We start from the raw sequence: 8,426 nt of genomic DNA on the forward strand, positions 1-8,426 counted from the left end.
TACAAATATACTTTTGTTCCCAACGAACATTTTCGGACAAAGTTCAACCCATGGAAACAGTTGCAAAACTTAAATACTTAGTTGTTTGTTGATGAGCGCGTGCAATAATTGGCATTGGAATATGACGTCAAATTAGCGCTTGTGATATCAAAGAATTCGAGGCAAAGACAAGTTCTCCCCTTTGACGGCCTTTTAAATGACTTAAACGGGTGATGATGATGCCACAGGCACATAATTATGTCCAAAAACAAAAAGGACTCCCACAGACAAAACTATGTTTCTAACAGAGGAATTGGGGCACGCCGCCAGGATACCGTTAGAAGCAATGCGGAAGCACTTTAGACGTGTGCTCACAGTTAAGGCAAGGTCATTTCCTTTCCGCTTGTGTTTTCCACTTGTTGTCAATTCAAAAATGCTCAAAGTACTTCATTCTTAGTCTCGGGCCTAGATTTTGTGCGCAAGATTCGCTCTTGTATGAAACTAACGCAGAAGCAAACATCTTTTTCGTGCGACCAAGGTTTGTGCAGCGATATGACATGACTCACGAGCTTACGTTATCACCAAAGATCAGTCAATTTTCCCTTCATTTCCTTGTCTACGACCAAACCACAGAGAAAATACTGGTTCTCGTTCGATCACCGAAGTTAAGGACAATGCCTACTTTGTTACTGCGCATACGTTCTGCTCATCTCGAGATACTCGGGTTTCCTATGGGTGGTGTCTACTATTACAGGGATAATTCTACACGGTTTAAAACTGTGCGGAGAAAGCAGAACTTAGCAAGTGCTCTTGGTATACAAAAAGAAATTTTGGGATAACCCTGCATTTTTCAGAGATAATAAAGCTTAAATTTGGAAATGCAACGCCATACACTGTTTTGTATTTTACCGTTTTTTTTTTTAGAATAATTGTTACTTAATTATCTCTAAAAATGCCTGGTTCCCCCCAATTTTCTTTTTGGATTTCAATAGCCTCTTGCTAAGACCTCCTTTCCCCGCATATTCATAAGCCACACAGTTATACTTCTTTATTAGTAGGCACCGTCCTTAAGCTCTGTCGTGAGGGGTTAGTACCAGGACGATTGATCGTCTGGGAATACCTTGTGTCGTAGGCTACTCATTTTGCTTTCTTCTTTTGTTCTTCTTGAAATTACATTGCTCCTCTCGCTGTTTTCTGTAGATATGCTTTTGTTTCCCAACGAACATTCGCGCACAAAGTAAAATTCAATAAAGGTGGAAAGAGCAGTTCGTAAAAACAGTTTCAAAACTTAAATACTTAGTTGTTTGTTGATGAGCGCGTGCAATAATTGGCATTGGAATATGACGTCAAATTAGCGCTTGTGACATCAAAAAATTCGAGGCAAAGACAAGTTCTCCCCTTTGACGGCCTTTTAAATGACTTAAACGGGTGATGATGATGCCACAGGCACATAATTATGTCCAAAAACAAAAAGGACTCCCACAGACAAAACTATGTTTCTAACAGAGGAATTGGGGCACGCCGCCAGGATACCGTTAGAAGCAATGCGGAAGCACTTTAGACGTGTGCTCACAGTTAAGGCAAGGTCATTTCCTTTCCGCTTGTGTTTTCCACTTGTTGTCAATTCAAAAATGCTCAAAGTACTTCATTCTTAATCTCGGGCCTAGATTTTGTGCGCAAGATTCGCTCTTGTATGAAACTAACGCAGAAGCAAACATCTTTTTCGTGCGACCAAGGTTTGTGCAGCGATATGACACGTTATCACCAAAGATCAGTCAATTTTCCCTTCATTTCCTTGTCTACGACCAAACCACAGAGAAAATACTGGTTCTCGTTCGATCACCGAAGTTAAGGACAATGCCTACTTTGTTACTGTGCATACGTTCTGCTCATCTCGAGATACTCGGGTTTCCTATGGGTGGTGTCTACTATTACAGGGATAATTCTACACGGTTCAAAACTGTGCAGAGAAAGCAGAACTTAGCAAGTGCTCTTGGTATACAAAAAGAAATTTTGGGATAACCCTGCATTTTTCAGAGATAATAAAGCTTAAATTTGGAAATGCAACGCCATACACTGTTTTGTATTTTACCGTTTTTTTTTTTTAGAATAATTGTTACTTACTTATCTCTAAAAATACCTGGTTCCCCCAATTTTCTTTTTGGATTTCAATAGCCTCTTGCTAAGACCTCCTTTCCCCGCATATTCATAAGCCACACAGTTATACTTCTTTATTAGTAGGCACCGTCCTTAAGCTCTGTCGTGAGGGGTTAGTACCAGGACGATTGATCGTCTGGGAATACCTTGTGTCGTAGGCTACTCATTTTGCTTTCTTCTTTTGTTCTTCTTGAAATTACATTGCTCCTCTCGCTGTTTTTTGTAGATATGCTTTTGTTTCCCAACGAACATTTGCGGACAAAGTAAAATTCAATAAAGGTGGAAAGAGCAGTTCGTAAAAACAGTTTCAAAACTTAAATACTTTTAAAATTGTTTGTTGATAAGCGCGTGCACAGTGATTGCCATTGGAATATGACGTCAAATTTGCGCTTGTGACATCAACAAATTCGAGGAAACAACAGGTTCTCGTCTTTGACGGCCTTCAAAACGTCTTAAACTAGTAGGGATGATGCCACAGGAACAAAGTTGTATTCTGGACGCCGTAGACATATACGAAAAGTTTTCCATTGACACAACTGTGTTTCTAACAGCGCCAAGCTGGGGGAATTGCCGAACGCCTCCGGGATACCTTTACAAGCAATGCGGAAGCACTTTAGACGTGTGCTCACAGTTAAGGCACGGTCATTTCCTCCCCGCTTGTGTTTTCCACTTGTTGTCAATTCAAAAATTCTCAAAGTATTTCATTCTTTAGTCTACGCTTAGATTTTGTGCGTAAGATTCGCGCTTGCACGAAAGCAACGCAGAAGCTTGGTAGATATGAGGCAGGTAAAAGAAGTTCCTTTGTTCTCACGCGTCCGCCCGGCCGCACAGACCGACTTGTCTTCCGGGATCGGAGTCAGCGACAATAATCAAAATACTCTTGACCAATTTTTTTTTTAAATTTGCTTACAATTGCAAATCAAAAGCTATGCTTAAAATGGGGATATAACAAACAAATCCATTATGGTCGATCTTGATCATTTTTTAAACGTGCTTTAGAAGAAAAACTTATTTCGTGTCCACAAATTCGTTGAAACACTACTCTGCACAGAAACCAAAAATATACAACTGAACACATCACCATAGGAAAAGATCTGCAGCCTTCATGGTGCTCTAAAAATCTTAACAGACCCTTCTCGAAATAGTATAACTGTCTTACAAAGCATACCGAAATCAGTCCACTCACATTGCCCTTTCAATAATTTACTCGAGACGGTGGACATTAGACTTCATTGTGACGTATCGATTAGGAGCAGAAATGTATTGGAGAGATTGGGGAGGGAAAAAGGCATAAATTCTCGCTCGTCGGCGGGAGATGCTGGGGGATCAAGCAGGAAAATACGAAGGGGTTGGAGAGAAAATGTGAATTCCGAAGGGGTGCCGCTGGTATCTTTCGTTTACAGCACAAAAACTTGTCCGGCACCGGGTACGGTAATTCCTCCCACATTACTCACCTGAAGGGGTTTTTGACACTCTTCCCCTGGGGGAAGGGGTGAGGGTAATGTGCAACCATGATTTAAGGATGGGCCTACCATTGTTACTGCGCATACGTTCTGCGCATCTCTAGATACTCGGGTTTCCTATGGGTGGTGCCTACTACTACAGGGATATTTTTGCGCGGTTTAAAACTATACGGAGAAAGCAGAACTTAGCAAGTGCTCTTGGTATCCCAAAAGAAAATTGGGGGTAACCATGCATTGCTTTATATTTTGTCGCTTTTTAGAAATGGTGTTGCTTAATTAACATACTTCTGTATTAGTAGGCACCGCCCTAAACTTAACAGCAGGGTAAAAATTATTTCATGCTTCCTGACAAGACAGGCGTTAAAAAATCCAACTAAGACGGCATCTATATGTCAAAGGAATAATCCCGACAGCTAAATCAAAACTATCTATCTCTATCTCTAATCATTCATACATACATACATACATACATACATACATACATACATACATACATACATACATACATACATACATACATACATACATACATACATACATACATACATACATACATACATACATACATACATACGTACATACATACATACATACATACATACATATACTTTATTTATCATCGAATTTATAGAGTAGCTTTGAATAGCTAATATCTTCGACAAAATAAATATTAGAAAGAAAGAGTAAATAGACAAAATAAAATAAAATGAAATACAATTACAATTACAATTCTATCATTATATATACACTATATACATACAACATTATATACACTGTGGAAAGGCCTCATAATTAAGGATCTTTTGCTTGAATTGAAGAAAGTCAGATGTCCTGTAAGTGTCCGGGAGAGAGTTCCATATAGCTAAGTATGAAAAGGAGTGTACGCCATAAGTAGTCGTTTTTGCTTTGGGAAGGTCCAGAATATAATTACCACGTAGATTATAGGATGAGGTACGCATAGCTAACATATTCCTTAAGTAACTTGGATAGTCAGTAAAAAACAGACTCTTGTATAATATAATCATGAAATTCTGCAGGCGTCTAGTAAACAGCGTTTCTAAGTTAACTTTGCTGAGTAAAATGTCATATCGAGAGCTATAGTCCTGCAGTATAAACCTAAGAATACGCTTGTTAAGATTATCTACTTTGTCGGTATTGCGCGCACCACAGAAGTGCCAAACAGAAGAACAGTAGTAAAAGTGTGGCAAAGTAAAGGCTTTATAAAGCTTCAATAATGTCTGCTTGTCAATCAACTGCTTTGAAAAATCATCAGCACAACACGATACGATCTAATAGGAAACTACAATTTTATTCTATATTTAAGACTGATAAGAGCAGCTGTCTTCAGTTAGAACATCACAGACAATCTGTTGATCTGGTAATCATGACTTTAAAAAGATTGAAACTGGCAGACATTGTGTTCCGAAAATCCCTAAAAAAATTAATAATTTGCCCCTATTGCTCATCCAGTAAGGTAGAAAATGAAATCCTCTTTGTTTTTCACTGTCATTCACATAAGCAAATAAGGGAAACGTTTTTTAATGATATAACTTTAAAATATCCCGAGTTTAATACTCTTAGTGAACAAAATAAAAGATTATTTCTGGTTAATAACATTGACCTCTTTATTTGTAAAAAAAAAAGAGGTTATTTTGTATTTGACGCCTTTCAGAAGAGTTAACAAACATCATGAATGTAATTCATGGCTGTAAATTACGTTATTTTATAGCGATTTTCAAGTGAGTGTCGAAAGTTATTGCGTGTTTGCTTTGGTTTTGCATTACGACGCTCTGTGATTGGCTGATAAAAAGTTGCGCCTCCAGTTTCAACCAATAAGATGTAAAACCAAAACCAATCGTGCCTCGCTCGCTCGCGTTTTCCCGCGCTTGGCGCCAGTTACATGTATTTGCTTTGAATTCTGATTGGTTCAGTGCGCTGTTTGCACCTGTTGTGATTGGCCAGAGTAATTACTTTGGTTTTGGTTTTACGTCACTCAATTGAAAACCGCTCTATCATTGCTGTATAATTAATACTATACTTTTGCTGTTCCTTTTTTTATGCAATACCATCTATGTATATGGGAATGCAAATAAATTGTTTGTTGTTACTAGTTTCTGTGCATTAGTGGGATTATTGTTAACTAAACTGAGTCATTATTTTGACGATTCCATCAATTCAAATATGTCTTTTGGTTATTAAAAGTAACACAAAAATAGGTTACATTGCACGCTTAAAATAACAGCGACCCGAGGGGATAGTTAGATTTTCGCGCTATGCTGTTCACCAGAATGGCAGAGAAGACAGAGTGGATTAAACATTATTAAATGGTCGCTTGCACTTTAACTAAGTTACGTTTTCGGCTGGATAGAAATGAAACATTCCGACTTGATTTGGGATGGTCGAATGATTTAGGAGCTAGAGCAATTCGTATTTCAATGACATTAAATGTGGCCATGATGATAATAGGTATATGTGAAGGCTCGGGAAATTATTAGAATTTTGAGAAAACGCGCTTGAAATTATTTCCCACTTTCACGAGTATGCCATTGATTACCCTCATGGGTGACAAGTTACGCTCCCAGTTGTGGTCGGTTCCGTCTTGTTTACACACGCAGGCAAAAAACCGCTCGAGTACTTTCATCCAACTGCTCAGGACGAATCATCTCAGGGTTTTAATTTTTCTGAACTGGCCATTTTCATCACACTAGTTCTCAAAAACCCTCACCCAGTTAATTGTGCTCTTTCGCGTATTTAGGTTTTCTGTAGCGTCTTTTAATGCCTTAACTTCTTACATCCGTAACATCTTTAAACCTGGACGCCATCTAGGCACTGAGACATAGGAAACGTTTCCATAGCAATTTTGTAATTTCACGTGTGAAATTATAAATTAACGCTGAAATTTCGCGCCAGAATTAAGGAGTAATTTGTCAACCATGATATTAATCGTTTTATTTGATTGAGTTTCTGGTGGCGACCTATCTGGGAGGTAAGTTCAATTACAAATAAGAAATATTCAGTTATTACTTTAATCAATTTTGGAAGATATGGAATGTAAGATTTGTGCCATTACCGTTTAGTTCCTTAGTTCAATTTTATCGCAGCACTCCTTTCCTGTAGCTATGAAGTTTCGGCTAACCCCTTCCATATTGATGTCGACACTAGCACTAATCCCTTCAGAGATTAAAATATCAAGCGTTTAGTGAAAGCGGTATTCTATTCTATTTAGGTATTAGTCGTGAAAGGGGTATTCAAGAAAGTCGCTTTTGTTTTTCTCGGCTCTTTATTGATGTTCTTGGCCGATTGTAACCCAGTCGTAACGGCAAATTCTGATTGCACCACTAAATACACAAAAAAGGTCTTTTGGGGGGCTTAGGCTGAACGTTCTTATTATTTTTGGCAATTTGAGCATGAAAAGTTCTTAAGATGTTCTTAAGTTATCTTTTATATAGTATTTCAATAAATGTATGCGGACGTGACCAAGACACCTATTATTTGGATAAATTGGACAATAGAGACTGAATTTTTTCATGTATTATTTTATCCGTATTTATACTTTAAATTAAAAGGGATTTGCTGAAGCAAGACATGCAAAAATTACAGAGAGATTTAAGGCTCGACGTTTCGGAGTCATCTTGACTCCATTATCAAGCGAAAAAATCAGTTTGTGAACGCGGATATTTAAATAGGCTAGAGCTGAAAATTAACATATTAATAGATGGTTAAACAAATACTTTAGCGCGAATTGAATCAGTTTGCACGTTCAGTTCTGGTTTCAGTTTGCATATGAATAGCATCTCATGAATGAGGCAATCAAATTTGCTGGTGCATTTCGCAAGAACGTGAAACCGTTCTAAAAAACGCTGTGGTATCTGGTCATTATGTTATGTTCAACAAAAAGTATTTGTTTAACCATCTATTAATATATTAATTTTCAGCTCTAGCCTATTTAAATATCCGCGTTCACAAACTGATTTTTTTCTCTTGATAATGGAGTCAAGATGACTCCGAAACGTCGAGCCTTAAATCTCTCTGTATTTATACTGTTCATTTTAAAAATATTTGGTTGGAATAAAAATGTTCTTAACTGACTCTCAGCCTGGGTAATGTTCTTAGTATGTTCTTAAATTTTAGTTAATCTCAGCCTCAACGTTCTTATAAAAAAGGTTCTTAGAAAAAAAAGTGTATTTAATCAGTTAAACTAATTGTAAAATTGGCGCGAAAACAGTACGCGCTCTTCAGTTAATTTATTCCCCGCGTAAATCGTATTTCGCATAATTATGCCATTCCGCAAGCCGTGCCACGTGCCATTCCCCAAATTCATTCCTCGTTTTACCCTCACCGCTCTCAGCCTGAGTAGTATTCTTAGTATGTTCTTAAATTTTAGTTAATCTCAGCCTCAACTTTCTTATACAAAAAAGGGTGTATTTAATCAGTTAAACTAATTGTAAATCGCTCAAGACTTTCAGACTTATTAAAAGATCAAGCGTTTAGTGTGGATAGACGTATTTTCCATACTGAAATTTGTCTTATCCAAGTTGCCTGCTTTCTTTCAGAGGAGTCCAAATACCTTTATTTATCAGCGACCCAATTGGCTAGTAAAACTCTCGCGGTATGATATCTACCATAGTAAACAGCATGGGTGGATTGAGACAATACTGAATAACTTACACATAAATTAAGGTGCGCCCCGTTGGATAAAGACAAAGGGGGTGTTTACTTACGCATTTGATGAGGCGTTGACTACACTTTTCAAGACGTCTGAAAAAGTGCAGTTGGTTATCGCGTTTGAGTATACGAAGAAGCAAAGACTTAGAAAAACTGCGAAGG

The sequence above is a fragment of the Pavona decussata genome, unplaced genomic scaffold (genome assembly GCF_977016875.1).
Source record: "Pavona decussata unplaced genomic scaffold, jaPavDecu1.1 SCAFFOLD_90, whole genome shotgun sequence".
In the NCBI taxonomy this organism is placed as follows: Eukaryota; Metazoa; Cnidaria; class Anthozoa; order Scleractinia; family Agariciidae; genus Pavona; species Pavona decussata.